At 38.1% G+C, this 16,840-nt stretch overlaps 1 pseudogene; it reads left to right on the top strand.

Annotated features, from left to right (window-relative positions):
* Positions 1–2,301: 2,301 nt before the first annotated feature.
* Positions 2,302–4,469, top strand: LOC118623021 (annotated as a pseudogene).
* Positions 4,470–16,840: the final 12,371 nt, after the last annotated feature.

Genomic DNA, 16,840 nt, shown 5'->3' with positions numbered 1-16,840 from the left:
TTTATCCAGTCGCAGCGATAGCTTCCCCTTCACTTTCTCGCACTTCCCTAATCTGCCACCAGTGAACTTCATGTATCCCTCCTTATGCCTCTTCCTGTGATTGTAACATATAAAATAAACTCAGAAGTTCTCTACAGGATTGGACATTGACACATGTCATTTTCTCACGCACAGTACTGTCTATCCCCTGCGTCATGAAACCAGAGGGAGCGCAAATAAGCCCTTGGATTATTCTTACTGTAAAATGAAAAGCATCTTGGGTCCTTTAGAGGCAGTGCTGAAAGTAAACCTAAGTGCACAGGCTGAGCTCCAGCACTATTAAAATACATATTGACAGTGAGAAATCAACTGCATTTCAGTCGGTTAATTATTTATTGGATTTTTCGTAAGTGGCAACTTTCATTATTAGGAAATTAGGACACCGAAATACAAAAGACAACCCATTAAAAAAGATGCATGGAGTGAAATCAACAATGGCAAACAGAATTGAAAACATTTATAAAATAGGTTGTTTTAAAAGGGCTTTCTGTCAAGATAAGCAGATTTGGGCTTTGCCAAATCATGTTGGCAAAGAATATTTTACTTTGGAGTTTCAATCTCTCTAATCAAGAGATCTGAGCTCTGTTAGCACCAGGTCAAATTTGTGATATTGCATAAAGAAACAGCCCCTGAAAGTTAGAAACGGCGGCACTTCTAAGGCATTAGAAATCAGTCATCACTTTGAATTGCATTTGGAAGCAACAGATGCAAAATGAGAAACCTCCCGGTGTGCGTGCTCCTTCACATTCCTTGGTATTTAAATGAAGGAAGTTGAGAAACTCTAGCCTGGACCTTGAGGGAGTGTTTGATCTCTCACTAAGGAAGTAAAGGAGAAGTTTGAGGGAAGAAAGATGAAGAGAAAGGAGTTTAATCTTGTCTCTTTGGGCTGGGTGCTAAATAGCTGGTGCCTCACTTTCTCTCCTTTTGTTTCCCCCCTGGGAAAGAAAAACCATATGAGTCAGAAAAAATAAAAACAGAAAAGAAAAAAACATAGAAAATTAAAGTAGTCTGAGATAATTTTTCCAGGAAGATTTTTTTGTTGATATTCAGGTTAATGTTCAAACCAATCCTAGTCCCATGTCTTCCCCATTAAAAGTCACAGAGTAGCCCAGCTGGTGTGGCTCAGTGGTTGAGCATAAACCCATGTACCAAGAGGTCACTGGTTCAGTTCCAGATCAGGGCACATACCCGATTGCCAGCCCGATCCCCAGTAGGGGGCATGCAGGAGGAGGCCAATTGATGTTCTCTCTCATCAATGTTTCTCTCCCTCTCCCTTCCTTTCTCTCTAAAATTAATAAAGGAAATACATTTTTTAAAAAAAGTCAGAGTAGATTAACATCTTTCCATCCACAAGCTTACCTCGCTGAGTGTCAGCATTGGTGCATAGTCGCTCACCAGAGACGTTCCTTGTATTTAAAACATTTCTTTCCTGATTTCTTCCTATACTCAGAAATTGCTTGCTTTAGGGTATCTCCATTAAATATTAGTGTAAAATCAATATAAACTTGTTTTTACAACTGCATTGTTTTTACCCTTACCTATAACTGTACACCTCACTGAGAATTTGAAAGTAAAGTTTTATTTCTAGAGAATCACATTTGCACCTAATTCCTATCGTCCAGTCCACCCATCCTGTACTAATCTATACTTATATCATTTTCAGCTGTTTGTCAGCACAATTCGTGCATGTAGTGTGTAGAAGTATATACTGGTTGTGAACTGTTGCCAATCCTGGTTGCAGTAATCTCTAAATTACTGTGTTCTCTCATTCTAACTGTCCCATGCCCTTTTATCAAACCAATAAGGCTTGGAATTTTCCCTTAAGATGTGACCTTCTTGGTAGTATACTTCTGATGTTTTCAGCCTCTCTGCCACACATTTTGTCCTCTTTCCATACCCCTGCTTCTTAGAAGGCCATTACAAAGGCAGCATCATTGCAGAACAGTGTGACATGAATTAAGAAAAAGAATGACTATCTTTTCTGCTGAGGCAAGAGTCTCTTTGGTAATTGTGCAAGAAAGGCAGAGTGGAAAGACAGAATTAAAAGGGGCAGGAGAGAAAAATGGAGAACTAATTGCAGTGGGGTGCTAGCCATAGTTATAAGAAATGTTGAACATCCTTGCTCTATCAATCATGATTGCTTTGTTCTGATTAAAGAAAGCCCATTCTGGCTCTTGAGTCACCCCCACATAGACCGCTTGCAATTTGTGAGCCAAATACAGTCCCTGCTCTCTCTAGCACTTGGATCTCTTCACGTTCAAGATGCCCGAGGAAGTGGTGCACCATGGAGAGCAGGAGGTGGAGACTTTGCCTTCCAGGCAGAAATTGCACAACTCATGTCTCTCATTATCAAGACTTTCTATTCCAACAAGGAAATTTTCCTTTAGGAGTTGATCAGTAATGCTTCTGATGCCTTGGACAAGATGTGCTATGAGAATCTGACTGACCCTTCCAAGTTAGACAGTGGTAAAGAGCTGAAAATTGACACCATCCCCAACCCCCAGGAATGCATCCTGACTCTGGTACACACAGGTATTGTCATGACCAAAGCTGATCTCATAAATAATCTGGGAACAATTGCCAAGTCTGGTACAAAGCATTTATGGAAGGTCTTCAGGCTGGTGCAGACATCTCCATGATTGGACAATTTGGTGTTGGCTTTTATTCTGCCTACCTGGGGGCAGAGAAAGTGTTTGTGATCACAAAGCACAGTGATGATGAGCAGTATGCCTGGGGGTCTTCTGCTGGGGATCCTTCACTGTGCAAGTTGATTGTGGTGAGCCCACTGGCCAGGGTACCAAAGTGATCCTCCACCTTAAAGAAGACCAGACAGAGTGCTTAGAGGAGAGGCGGGTCAAAGAAGTGGTGAAGAAGCACTTATTGCTGCAGGGTTATCCCACTACCCTTTTTTTGGAAAAGGAATCAGAGAAAGAAATGAGCAGTGATGAAACAGAGGAATAGAAAGGGGAGAAAGAAGAGGAAGTTAGAGATGATGAGGAGAAACCCAAGATTGAAGATGTGGGCTCAGATGAGGAGGATGATAGTGCTAAGGACAAGAAAAAGAAAACAAAGAAGATTAAGAAGTATATTAATCATGAAGAACTGAACAAGACCAAGCCCATTTGGACCAGAAATCCCAATGACATCACCCAGAAGGAATATGGAGAGTTCCATAAGAGCCTTACCAATGACTGGGAAGACCACTTGGCAGTCAAGCACTTCTCTGTAGAAGGTCAGTTGGAATTCAGGTCACTGCTTTTCATCTCCCGTCGGGTTCCCTTTGAAATCTTTGAGAACAAGAAGAAGAACAGCAACATCAAACTCCATGTCTGCCATGCGTTCATAATGGATAGCTGTGATGAGATGATACCAGAATATCTCAATGTCATCCAAGGTGTGGTTGACTCTGAGGACCTGCCCCTGAACATCTCCCGGGAAGTGCTCCAGCAGAGCAAAATCTCGAAGGTCATTCGTAAAGACGTTGTTAAGAAGTTCCTTGAGCTCTCCTCTGAGCTGGCGGAAGACAAGGAGAACTGTAAGGAATTCTATGAGGCATTCTCTGAAAACCTAGAGCTTGGAATCCATGAGGACTTGACTAATCAGCAATGCCTTTCTGAGCTTCTGCGCTATCACACCTCCCCGTCTGGAGATGAAATGACTTCTCTTTCCGAGTATATCTCTCCCATAGAGACCCAGAAGTCCATCTATTACATCGCTGGTGAGAGCAAAGAGCAAGTGCCAACCCTTCTTTTGTAGAGTGAGTGAAGAAGCGGGGCTTTGAAGTAGTCTATATGACAGAGCCTATTGATGAGTCCTGTGTGCAGCAGGTCAAGGAGTTTGACGGGAAAAGCTTGGTCTCAGTCACCAAGGAGGGCCTGGAGCTACCTGAGGATGAAGAGGAGAAAAAGAAAGTGGAAGAGAGCAAGGCCAGGTTTGAGAACCTCTGCAAACTCATGAAAGAAATCTTGGATTAAAAGGTTGAGAAAGTGACAATCTCCAATAGGCTGTGTCTTCACCCTGCTGCATTGTGACTTGCACCCACAGCTGAGCAGCTAAATTGGAGTGTATCATGAAAGCCCAGGAACTTCGGGACAACTGGAAAATGGGCTAAAAAGCACCTAGAGATCAACCCCGACCACCCCATTGTGGAGACCCTGCGGCAGAAGGCGGAAGCAGACAAGAATGACAAGGCTGTCAAGGACCTTGTGATGTTGCTCTTTGAAACTGGGCTGCTCTCTTCTGGCTTCTCACTCGAGGATCCCCAGACCCACTCCAACTGCATCTACCACATGATCAAGCTCGGCCTAGGCACTGATGAAGATGAAGTGACTGCAGAAGAACCCAGTGCTACTGTTCTTCTTCTCGAGGGTGATGAGATCCCCCCTCTTGAGGCTGATGAGGATGCCTCTTGCATGAGAGAAGCACATTAGGAGTTTCTACCTGCAGACCTGTGTCCTCTGTGTAGTGCCTTCATGTTTCTCCAGCAGCCCGGAGTGGCCCCAGCCCACCTGGTTTCCTCTGGTGATGTTTAGTGTTTTTTATCCCCTCTGCTGTCTTTGCCTTAGGCAGGTTACAAGGGCCTCAAACCTTCTCATGTTTGACATCAGGTTTGGATGTTGTGTATTGTGTGGGTTTTTTTTCCTTCTTATTTTGTTCTGAAATTAAAGTATGCAAAATAAAGAAGATGCAGTTTTATACAAAAAGAAAGAAAAAGAAAGAAGAAAGAAAGAAAGGAAGGAAGGAAGGAAGGAAGGAAGGAAGGAAGGAAGGAAGGAAGGAAGGAAGGAAGGAAGGAAGGAAGGAAGGAAGGAAGGAAGGTGGGAGCTGTATGCCCTGGGATTCTACTTCAGGAATACTGTCCATTCTCCGTACCCAGGAACTGCTCCCCCTCATGTTGGAAAGACTAACAACCTTGGAGTCTCGGAGGCGGTGCATTGGAGACAGCACACATTCCTCAGCTCCCATTACTTCCCCGTGCCTGTAATCTGTAACTGTTTTATCCATTGGTATTGCCTTTGCCTATGTCCCCAACCATTTTATTCACTGATATTCCCTTTGCCCACTACCTCATTGTAAGCAATAGGCTACGGAGGGAGTGCAGAGCAGATTTTTGCAGGATGACCTGGCTGCTCTCCCATACTGCCAGCAATATTGGAATAAATGCTCATATATGAGTCAACCTTGTCTTTGCTTAACTGGTTCAAGTAGTGACAGGCAGCTGGGACCCAGAATTACAAATGCGAACATCTCCACAGATAAATATTATACTATCAGATTACTTTTAGATGTTTTTCTTTGTATGGTGTTGTGCTTTGCTTTGTTTTCTACAGCTTTTCAGCTCCTTCTTAAAGCAGAAAAATCTGATTTTGAAAACAAAGAAATTTACCATCTTAATAGGGAAGACATGAAAATAGAGCTGCTATTGCTATGGGAAGAGTGCCTTGTATGTCCCCACAGGCTACTGGTGGAAGTGGAGTTCTTGGGGTGCTTTGGAAAAAAGAATTTCCTGATGCCCCCAGACGAAGATGAGGTATCCTGGAAAGCTTTATTGATGATTTAAAATTAAGGGGCTTCCCTTCCAAGGTCCCATCTCCCTCTGTCCCGCCATGGAAAAAGTCCAATCTTGTCTTCAGCAGGGTTAGGATTAAGGCTACTGCCCAGAGTCCCTGCTCCATATTAAAGTCCAATCTATTCCAACATCTAGTTAGCTTAGCTTTTGTTCCCAGCTGCAGTCCATTGTGTGTGGGCTCCCGTGGCCATGAGGCTGCTTAAGGCCACATGGCAGGAGAGTGCACAGCAAGTGTGGTTCATGGATGAAAAGAGAGTAAGAGTGGGCAAGGATACATGAGAGAGAACTCTGTCTGGGGATTATAACTGGGAACTTAACCAAGTAACCCTTTAAAATTCCATGTGCTTGCAGTTGATACTCTTAAAATAACCTGGCTATTAATAATAGGAAAGAAGTAAAGGGAAGGCTAGATAATATAGACATGCCATTTATACAGCTTTGCCAGAAAGCTGCAGTTTAGACACATGCCCAGTAAGGTCTTGGGTGATGTGGGAAGATGCTTTCCTGTCAGTCACACCTGGGAACAAGCGATTGGCCAGAACAGGCATGGCCACTGCAAAAGCATGAAATCTGAGATATTTAAACACCTAAACAAAGAAAGATCTCTCTTGGCTCTAGGCTCTTTCCCTTGCTTGCCCACACTCCTGGCTCTTTTGTTGCAGAGGGAACATCTCCCTGCATTTACCTATGTAGCTTATGGCCATGTGCAACCCACACAATGGACTAATGGACTGAATCTAACCTAATGCTCTGCTGGACTCAACTCCTCCATGGAATGAAAACTCTGGACACTGGCCCTGCTTGTAACTTTATTGAAACCCCAGCTGCATATTTTTCAGGACTTGACTAAGGGAAAGGAGACTTTACAAACTGAGGGATGTAACATCATGCTAATAAAAATCACTCATTCTCCCGTGTGAGTCTTAGAAAATTCCTTTTCTCAAGATATTGCAAGAACCCCGCTCCCATTAATGACAGAGAAATTGCACCCACTCATTTCTCTGGCAACACAGTGGCTCCACCCACCTAGCCAATGATCCCTTTTCCCAGGCTAGACTGACAGGCAAATACCTTTTCCATGTCACCTGGACTTCACTGTGCATGTACCCATCTACCCCTTTGGTGGACCTCTTCCCCCAGTGATTTGCAGGGAATGGACTTGTGGTTCCCTGAGAGTGTGAATTTGCAGCTTCTTGGTGAAGTGGCCCAAATGATCATGCTTATAATATTTGGCCTCCCCTTTGCTTTCTCCCTATTTTAACATGAGCTGGCTAATTACAGAAATAACACTATGTTTTGAGGGAAGAGTGCTGAAATTCCATGTTGTCTCTTCCACCTACACTCCTCTGTGGTGCACCTGTCACTCCATGGAACGCCAGGAAACTCAATTTGAAAATCATATTCAAGTCAGTCTACTCACATTTAGAATTTTGGGGCCCTTTTTTTTCTTGTTAACATGACGATGTACTTAAAAGAGCTTCTGACCATCATCATAATAATACATTTTGGAAGGTGAATTTGAAAGGACCTCACACGGGAAAACCTGCTTCCAAGCCTGTGTCATCTCTTCCTTGCTGGGTTCTTAGGGTCATTCTACCAACACTTTTCATTTGTTATTCAAAATATACCAACTTTTATTTTATTGATCATTATCACTTAATTTTCCTCTTTTGTTCTAGACTGGAAACATGCAGAAAACAGGAACTGCATTTTATACTTGCTTGCATCCCAACACTTAGTACAGCGTCCCACATTTACTAAAACCTCTGTGCTTATGTGTTTCTGTTGCTAGTGATGATTATAACTCTCAAGATTTTTAGAAAAGACATTTTGGGGGAAAGATTTTGAGTTTGACTCTATTATGTTCCCGCTCCCCTCTGCTGGACTAGTGTTTAACAGATTTCTTCTGACTCTAGACCTGGATCTCCCTTTTCTTAGAGGATTTACTTTAGAAAACGTATAGTGGTAAATTGTATCTCTACCCACTGGAGACGGAAATAATTTTGAAAAGCCTCTGGCCAGTTTTACAACCTAGGGCTGTCTTTCTCAAGGACCTGAAAACCACCTCTTTGAAATGTAATTATCAAGAAAGGTGGCGCCCTAATGGCCAGCTTCTGTGGCAGAAAAAGACCCAAACCTCCACAGGGCATCTTGCTTTAAATTACAAAACTGTCTTTGGTCAATAAAACACAAGCAAGTTACTTTTCCTTTGGAAAAGGCCAGTTAGCAAACATAGAAGGTTTATAATTCTCTCTACTCACCTTTCCCTGGCCCCTTCTCTTAAAACCTCTCCAGCCCTTTGTTTGAGTGGAATTGCTCTCAGACTGACTTTGGACTTCTCTGTCCCGCTGCAGTAGCCTTGAATAACGTCTTCCATACCTGCGTAGCTCTGTCCAGTACAAGTTTTTCTTTGACCCAGGTGTCTACTAAGGAGCAAAAAATAATTTTTCCTCTGCTCAAACTTAGCTTCGCAGAATCATAGGAAACTATATTTTTCAGAGGATGAATGGTTGTTTTCGCTAAAAATCCCTTTTCCCTCCAAGAAAAAAATCTTAGCTATTGGTGATGGCAAGGAAAAATCTGGAGAAAATAATTACAATGAAACTGACAAAAATGTTAAAAACTGCTTTACGCGTGCACACTCTCTGTAAATACAGTGATCAGCCTTCTGCAAAGCATCGAGTTGGCTCTTTTTGTGTCTTAAGTTATATCCTTGCAGGGAAGTTGCCTTAACACCCTGCAGTAACTTTTTCAGGCCACAAGGGAGCTCTTCAGTGCACCAAAGGTATATTGTACTGCCTATTAGTAGACTATAAATGCTGTGCTCCTTGCTTCTTTATAAAGTAACAGAATTTAAGTCATTCGAGTTAGAGGGAAGAGACTCATTCCTGCCATTTCTGTACCTTTCTTTTCAAATGGGCTGTTTACCCCAGGCTCTGTCTCCAGGGCAGAACCCGAGTATGCACCTGTCTATTCATCCTGAACTCACCTTGAGTGAGCAGAGAGCAGAATTAACTCCAGGAAATATAAGAAAATAAATGAATTTCATAACATTTTAAGCTGAACATAATCTTTGGAGCTGTAGAGTCCCATCCTTTCATTTTGGGCTTTTTGGAGTAAGACAATGAGCTGATGATAATAGTGAGACTGGGAATTAGAAACCACAGAATCCACAACTTTTTTATTATTTTCTGCCTGTTTCTGACATTTTTCTTCTGGTTTTGTCGTTTGTCCCTACGTCCTTTGATTCCTTGTTTCTAAGCTGTCTCACATAGATTTCATAATTCATCCACTCTAAGATTGTATGGCCTGCATGAGTTACTCTGACTTGGAATATGTATATTTTAAAAGGAAAAGTGGAGAGAAACATATGTGGAAAAGCATGAATAATCAATGATGGGTTTCTTTCTGCAGAGTGGATACTTTTTGCACTGGGAGAAAGTGCTTTTCTTCATGTCCTCCACCCTGCATGCAAAGTCTGTAATAGAAAGAAAGCTTAAGCATCACACTTCATCATAATTTGGAAATGTATATAGTTTAAATAAAAGGCAGATTATGAATACATGATAGCATCGGAACACAAATGGCTTTAACATACAACTTAAAAGAAGGTGACTCAAAATAATTTTATCTAAGTTTTCTCGATTCAGACTGGACAAACCCTTAGATGGTACATTTTTATTTCTCTGCTGGGAAAAGAATGAGGTTACAGGAAAATTCCAAAAAATAATCATCACTGCTTTTGGATAGGTCCACCTCTTTTTATGTCTGTTTCATTCCCTGGCTTCAATAGTCAGCTAAAAAAATTCCACATTAAAAAAGAGATTAATTAACCAGTTTACAAGCGTGCTCACACACACACACACACACACACACACACGTTTTGATAGTCTTGTACAAAATCCATTATTGACTAAATAGATTTGAAATGTAATTGGTAGGGGTTGGTTCATGACATTGTTTAACTTTCTTCTCCTTTAAACAGATGTTTTCCCCCACTCTGCAAAATATCAGCTTTTAGTGTCATTAATAAGCTTATATCTTTATACTTTAAAAATACTGCCTTAGTTCTGAAGCATACAGACTGTTCCTATACTCAGATTTCATGTTATTGTAGAGTTTCCTAGGTTTTTTGCCTTTCAAGCCTATCTCCTGGAGTCATCAAGATATTGCTGTCTTTTTAGATAACCCATGTTCCCACAGGGTTCATCTTTAAAAATATAAAAGCTTAGAGTAAAAGTGACCTTTCAACAGGTCCTTCATTTTTATGCTTGTTGGCAAGTTATACATTTTGAGAGCTACCTTTCAGTGATTTTTTAAGGCTATGGATCCATTGAGAAGTTTTCCTCCACTATAGAAAATACTTCTCTCTAAAAAGGGAGAAGTAACTGTGCTTAACATTAAATATTAGAAAATCTATATAAAAATGTTAAAATTCAGTTATTCTCAATGGTATCAAATATTGTGAAAGAGATAGTAGCACATCTATTAATAAAAAATATTTGAACTTATAAATAAAAATGAAAACGTGAGCAAGTGGGAGAAGAGACACAAGAGAGTATAGGAATTGTTACTCTATGTTACCCATATCATTACTTAGAGTTTTACTTTAAAATTATGTTAAAAATTTATATAAGAGGAAGATCTAAGTGTGGACTAATTTGGTTATGATTTGGTGCTGTTGATACATTGAATACATTGAAGGATGAAAAGATTTTTCTTAATAAGGGAGATTTTAGAGAGTAAATGATTAAAATTTTAAATGTCTGACCTGGAATTATGCTGTTACCAGTTTACTTTGTTTTTTTCTAAGGAAGTATTATGATGATATTTGTTAAATTCTCAAAGTAAAATTCATTATTCTGTACTTCAATTATACACACACCAAACTACAGAAAATTGGATTGAATATACAATATTAAGTTTGGGGCATTCAAAAGCCTTCAAAATTTAAACAACATTGTCCCTACAAAAATAAAAACCCTTCAGAGTTGTGATTTTGTCTATTTTGCTCACTACTTAAGCCTACCTCTCTATAACTTGTGCTCTGGCAAATTTGAGTTGATGTCCTGGACCGTTTTTTCTCAAAGCTTTGTCAGAGAAACACTGGAGTATTTCTTTAGTAGTTCATCAATATTCTGTGAAAATGGGGCTCTCTGGTTAAAAGTTTGGGAACCACAGCACGTAAGAATTATATTTCAGAAATTCAAGTCCTACACAATTAGTTGTTTCTGAGAATTCCTTCATTTAGGGAGTGTGTAATTGTGGTTGATCTGCTTGACTATGGTGACCTTTTCATAAATAGTAACAGTACATATTGTCCAGTTGCAGTGGGAAATGCCTTCCTGAGCCACTCTGGCCCGCCCACATGATATGTCATTACACCTGCATGTGTACTCAACAGGGGATCTGCTTGGAGTTCAGAGCGCATTTAAGAAGTCATTCTTTTTAATTTTTTTTAATTGATTTTTTTAGAGAGAGAGGCAGGGAAAGAGAGATAGAAACATCCATGTGAGAGAGAAACATCCATGTGGGAGAGAAACATGGATTGGCTGCCTCCTGCACGCCCTCTACTGGACATGGAGCCTGCAACCCTGGCATGAGCCCTGACCAGGAGTCAAACCAGGACCTCTCAGTCCATGCACAGGGCTCAATCCACTGAGCCACACTGGTCAGGCAAAAAGTCATTTTTAAAAAGAGATTGACAGTCAGCCTTCATTCTGATGGTTCTCCAAAGAGCATAAAGCTCTGAAGGAGAAACAAATTCAGAATAATAAGAGTAAAAATGAGCTAATTTCAGTGATGAACTCTTTGTTAACCCCACATAATAGAGATTTTGTAATTATTATTTTAAACAAAATGTGTTTGGATTTAAATATATATTTGATATCATTCTATTTACAGGGTAGAGAGTTTATATATATATGATCTCTAGCTTATAATTGCCCATGTCCACCAATAGATAATCACAAAAAGTAAAATATCCAATACAAGTATATTTTCCAATTCAGGCTTATTCAACCTTATTTATGTTACTTTGGCAACATGGAATATATTTTCCCATACAGATAATCATTTATGTTCAACTAATTTAAACACTATGTCCTGCTTTACAGGAAATAGCAGTATCATAAAATTTCAACATGTAACAAAGAATATAGAGTCAGGTAAAAAAAAAAATCACTAGCATGTTTTATAAAAATACTGAAACAGTTATACGAATTTATAATAATTGGTAATATGTAAATGAAAAGATTCTTAAAATAATGCTTTTATATGTGTAGAAAAGAAGATAGACTCCGTTGTGTCATAGCTCTCAATTCTCCAGAAATCTGTTGAAAAAAAGTGCTGACTGTTGCAATGATTGATATAGTAGATTCCTCAAATGCTTCTCCCTGGGATGAAATAAAATTTTGTCTTTGAGTCACCAAATAAATTTGTGAGTCCCACAGTCTATATAATATATTAATATTAATGTTAATGATGTACTGAATAGAATTTCCATATTACTTGTATAATTCCTTACAACAAATGAAACATATTAAGAAGCTGCATTAATGCTTTCAGAACCTCAGGGCATCAGTTTTTCTATTTTTTGCTTTGAATAAAATAATTGTTTTTAATTTAATACATGATTATTAAATGTCTATTATTCTTTTTCATGTGGTGCTATTTAGCACATAGTATACAAACCTGAATGAATTCAACTTCAAAGTATAAGAAAACCAAGGATGATTATTTATATTCAAGTATAAACAAATAATAAAACTGACTTGGAATATCAACACAATAATTTAGAAAATTAAATAAATGATTACTACTATAAATCATCAACTCCTACGTAAACAGGATTGCCAGTTTTTTATCTAGGATATGTATATATATATACCCATCATATATATTCTAAGTTCATTGAAAATTATTTCAAGAAGAATGGCATGAAGTTTGCTATAATTACGTGGAAACACGCCCTCATAGATGTTGCATGTCTTAAACTGAAAAATGTACTTGTGTTAGATATTGATTCATTTTCATGGTATAGTCTTTATATGTAAAACCATACAACTACACATTCACTTGTGTAAGTAACAGTGCAAGTAAAATATATTTGTTGCTAAGAAAAATAAAATTAAAAAAACAAATTAAAGAATACCATGTTCTGTTTTGTTGTTTCCTCCAAATGATGCTCAACTTTCCAGTTTAGAACACGGTGTGTTTGGAAATGTGATAAGTAATTGTGTTCTTCTCACCTGAATATTAAGAATACTTTACAAAGAGTAGGTGGTTTTCAGAGACCAAGTAAGCTTCTAAGACCATCTTCATTTAGTAGTTACTAACTTTAATCAGTTTGAGAAACTTTAAGATATATTAGGCAGAATTCAATTAGGTTTCCTTAATCAAAAGTCCTGAATTCACTAACTTTAATTTAAAATTGTATATCTGTTCCATGCTTCAGGCTTTATTTCTGTCTCTCTAGGCATTCTGTTTTCTTTGATAAGTTGTAATTTAACTTATTAGTCCAGCATTCTAAGACTTTTAAGATTTTAATTCTTTTATTATGTTTTATTTTTATCCATTTTGATACTTAAGTCATAGGCAATACATGTCTCTGCTTTCCTAAAATAATACTTGTGTTATATTAATGTCTCATATTTTCAAAGTAATCATCCCTAACAATAGGAACATTGAACTGATATCCGAGGTAATTTGGTAGGAGATCCCAAGATCTTTAAAGCGAGAAAAGCGTCATTCAAGTTTGTCTTTTCTCTTTTTTTGTGGAATTTTGGATTCTATTTAATAGTAAATCCTTTCTTGTTTCAATATTAATATACTTTCTCCAATACATTTATATAAATTGATACTTCCCATGCATCAACTTTATTCTGCAGCTATGAGGCTGCCCATGTGATCTTTGTGTATCTCCTTGGCAACCTTTTTCATCTCATGGCACATACAAACTATTTACTGAAATTCTGTGGCATACCAGAAAACGTATTATGTTTTTTGCCAATTTGACCAACTCAAAGGTATCATTTTGATTCATTCGCACTGGATGGCTATTGTTGTGTTGGCTGTTGTCAGTTTTTATTTGACGGTCGAAGGGAAAGAGGTCAGTGCCCCTGACTGCAGAGTCAGGTAGTGCATGTTTTAAAAAGTATTGCAGTGCACCGGTTGGACATCGCTGGCCCAGTGTCCCAGCTTGAGGACCATGTCACGGAATACCAAGAGTGGTCTCCAGCACTGATCTCTGATTTTACGTTACCTGAATTTAAATGAAAACCTTGAAGTTGATGGAGAAAAGAAAACCTCATTATGTTTTTTGATAACATAAACTATGGGTTTGCAAAGATTGATAGTCACGCACAAAAAAAAAACATTGCCTAACTTTTTTAAAAAGAAAATTAAAATAAGACAGAGAGCTGTAGAAGAAATAATTTACAAATAGAATTGAAATAAAGAATTGGTATTAAAGATCCAAAATTCTGGGAAGCTTAGTGTCTTTCTAACTCCATAGCTTTGCCTCTCTCTTTTCTGGGTATGTAATGCTACCCTGCGCGCACACAGGTTCTGTAGCAAGGACAGACTGTTCAGTGTTCTGCCTCCCCCAGAAGGACGGCCAATCCGTGTCACCAGACTACATTCTTTTTGTATTTTTGCTTTTCAAGAGATTTGCATTTTGAAGACATATGTAATTTTCAGGCAGAATTTAACGTAACACTAGGAAGACTTTTTTTTTTTTTTTCCCCATCTAAGGGTGATGACAAAAGGAAAAGCTTTTCCAATTTCATACTTTTAAATCCTTTGTGAAAATGCTTTCTTTAACTTCTCAGGTAGTGATGTGCATTTACATCAGCAAACATACAGTGGAAAAGAGCCTTCTTCACGACTCTTCTAGTTCATTTAGCGCTTGGCCTTTCCTTGTGTTATACCTATAACTGTTCCACTGCTAAATGCGTCCCTTCAGGGGCACCTTTCATAGTCTTTTACTAATTACTTCCAAGGTTCTCCGTGCCTGTTTTCCCTGGGGTCCTGCTGCCTTCTTCCCTAGCCAATCAATCCTCCCACACCCTCCTTGGACTGTCTGGTCTCATAACTCTTAAGCAAGTTAGAATGTTCCCTACAATATGCTGCTTCATGCATCTCCTCTCTGGCTGAATAAATGTTCTGGCAGAGTTCCAGTTGAACTCTGCTTTAGATTTTATGTAGTTGAAGAATTTTGTTTCACTGAGGTAGCTTTTGTCCAAGTCATCCTTCATAAGCGTAACGCTTGCAAATAATTTGTTTTAACTCCTTATCATACATGTGATTTGAAAATATCTCTTCCCAGTGCATATGTTTTCTTCTCATATTGTTGATGGTTTCCTTTGCTGTGCAGAAGATTTTTAGTTTAATGTAACCCTGTTTGTTTATTTTTGCTCTTATTGACTTTGCTTTTACTGTCAAATCCTCCCCAGAAAAACATTGTTAAGAAAAATGACACAGAGCTATTACACCCTATGTTATGGTTTAGAAGTTTTACAGTTTCCATTCTAACAATGGAGACTTTAACCCATTTTGAATTGAATTATGTGTGTGTAAGACAAAGTTCAGTTTTATTCTTTTGAAAGTGAACATCCAGTATTTTCAACACCATAAATTGAAGAAACTGTTCCACCTTGATTAGTCATGGCTCCTTTGTTGAAAGTTAGTTGACCACATATGCATGGATTTATTTCTGAGATCTCTGTTATGTTTCACTGATGCATGCCATTACTCTTTTGCTGGTTGCTACTACTTAGATTACTATGACATGTACTTTGTAATATAGTTTGAAATCAGTATGTATAATGCCTTCTGCTTTGTTCTAAAGATTGCGTTGATTATTTGGGGTCCTTTGTGATTACATATGAATTTTAAGACCACCTTCTCTATTTACGAGGAAAATGACATAAAAAATGTTGATGGGGATTGCATTAAATCTATACATCACTTTGGGTGAAATGGGCACTTTAACAATATTAATTATTTAATCCATGAATATGGAATATATTTCCATATAGTTGGGTCTTCTTCAATTTCTCTTGTAGTTTTCAGTGTACAGATCTTTTACTTCCTTGATTAAATTTAACTTATTTTATTATTTTTTGAGGCTATATTGGAAAGAGGATTATTTTCTTAAGTATTTTTCTGGTAGTTTGTTATTAGTATATATAAACACAACTGATTTTTGTATATTGATTTTATATCTAGCAACTTTGCTGAATTTAATTATTTGTTCTAACTTTTGTGTTGGAGTCCTAGAGTTTTCTACATATAGAATTATGTCATTAGCAAATAGTGAGATTTTTACTTCTTCCTTTCTGATTCAGATGACTTTTATTTCTTTTACCGTCTAATTGCTCTGGCTAGGACTTCCAATAAAAATGGCAGGCGTGGTCACCTGATTTTAGAGAAACAACGTCTTGCTTTTCACTGTTGAGTATGATGTTAGCTGGGGGCCTGTCATGCATGGCTTTTTGTATGTTGAGGCAGCCTCCTGTTAAAGTTGTGCATCATATTGATTGATTTGCACATGTTGAACCATAATTGTATCCTTGTAGCAAGCCCCACTTTATCATGTATTATTCTTTTAAAACAATGTACATTTGGTTTTATGATATTTTGTTGAGGATTTTTGCATCTATGTTCGACAGGGATACTGGTAATTTTCTTTTCTTGTAATGTTTTTGTCTAATTTTGGTATCAGTGTAATGACTTCCTTGTAAAATGTGTTTGAAAGTATTCCCTTCTCTCTCTCTCTTTTTTTGGAAGAGTTTGAGAAAGATTGGTATTATTTATTTAAATGTGTGGTGCAATTCACCAGTGAAGCCAGCAAGTCCTGGACTCTTCTTTGTTGGCAGGTATTTGATTACTGACTCAGCCTCCTTACTTGTTGGTAATTTGTTGTTCAAGTCTTTTATTTCTTCATGTGTAAGTCTTAGGAGGTTGTATGTTTCTAGGAATGCATCCATGTTTTCTAGATTATCTAATTTGTTGGTATGTAAGTGTTCATAGCAGTTTCTTATGATTTTAGCACTTCTCTGTTATTAGTTGTAAAGTTTCTCATTCATTTCTGATTTTACTACTGGAGGCTCTCTCTCTTTAGTTAGTCTAAAGGTTTCTCGACTGTGTTTAACTTTTCAAAACAAATTCTTAGTTATATTGATCTTTTCATTGTCTTTTAGTTTCTATTTTATTTATTGCTGCTCCTAG

The sequence above is a fragment of the Molossus molossus genome, unplaced genomic scaffold (assembly GCF_014108415.1).
Source record: "Molossus molossus isolate mMolMol1 unplaced genomic scaffold, mMolMol1.p scaffold_m16_p_9, whole genome shotgun sequence".
In the NCBI taxonomy this organism is placed as follows: Eukaryota; Metazoa; Chordata; class Mammalia; order Chiroptera; family Molossidae; genus Molossus; species Molossus molossus.
The sequence above is the reverse complement of the archived record's forward strand: the minus strand, read 5'-3'. Positions and strand labels throughout refer to the sequence as shown.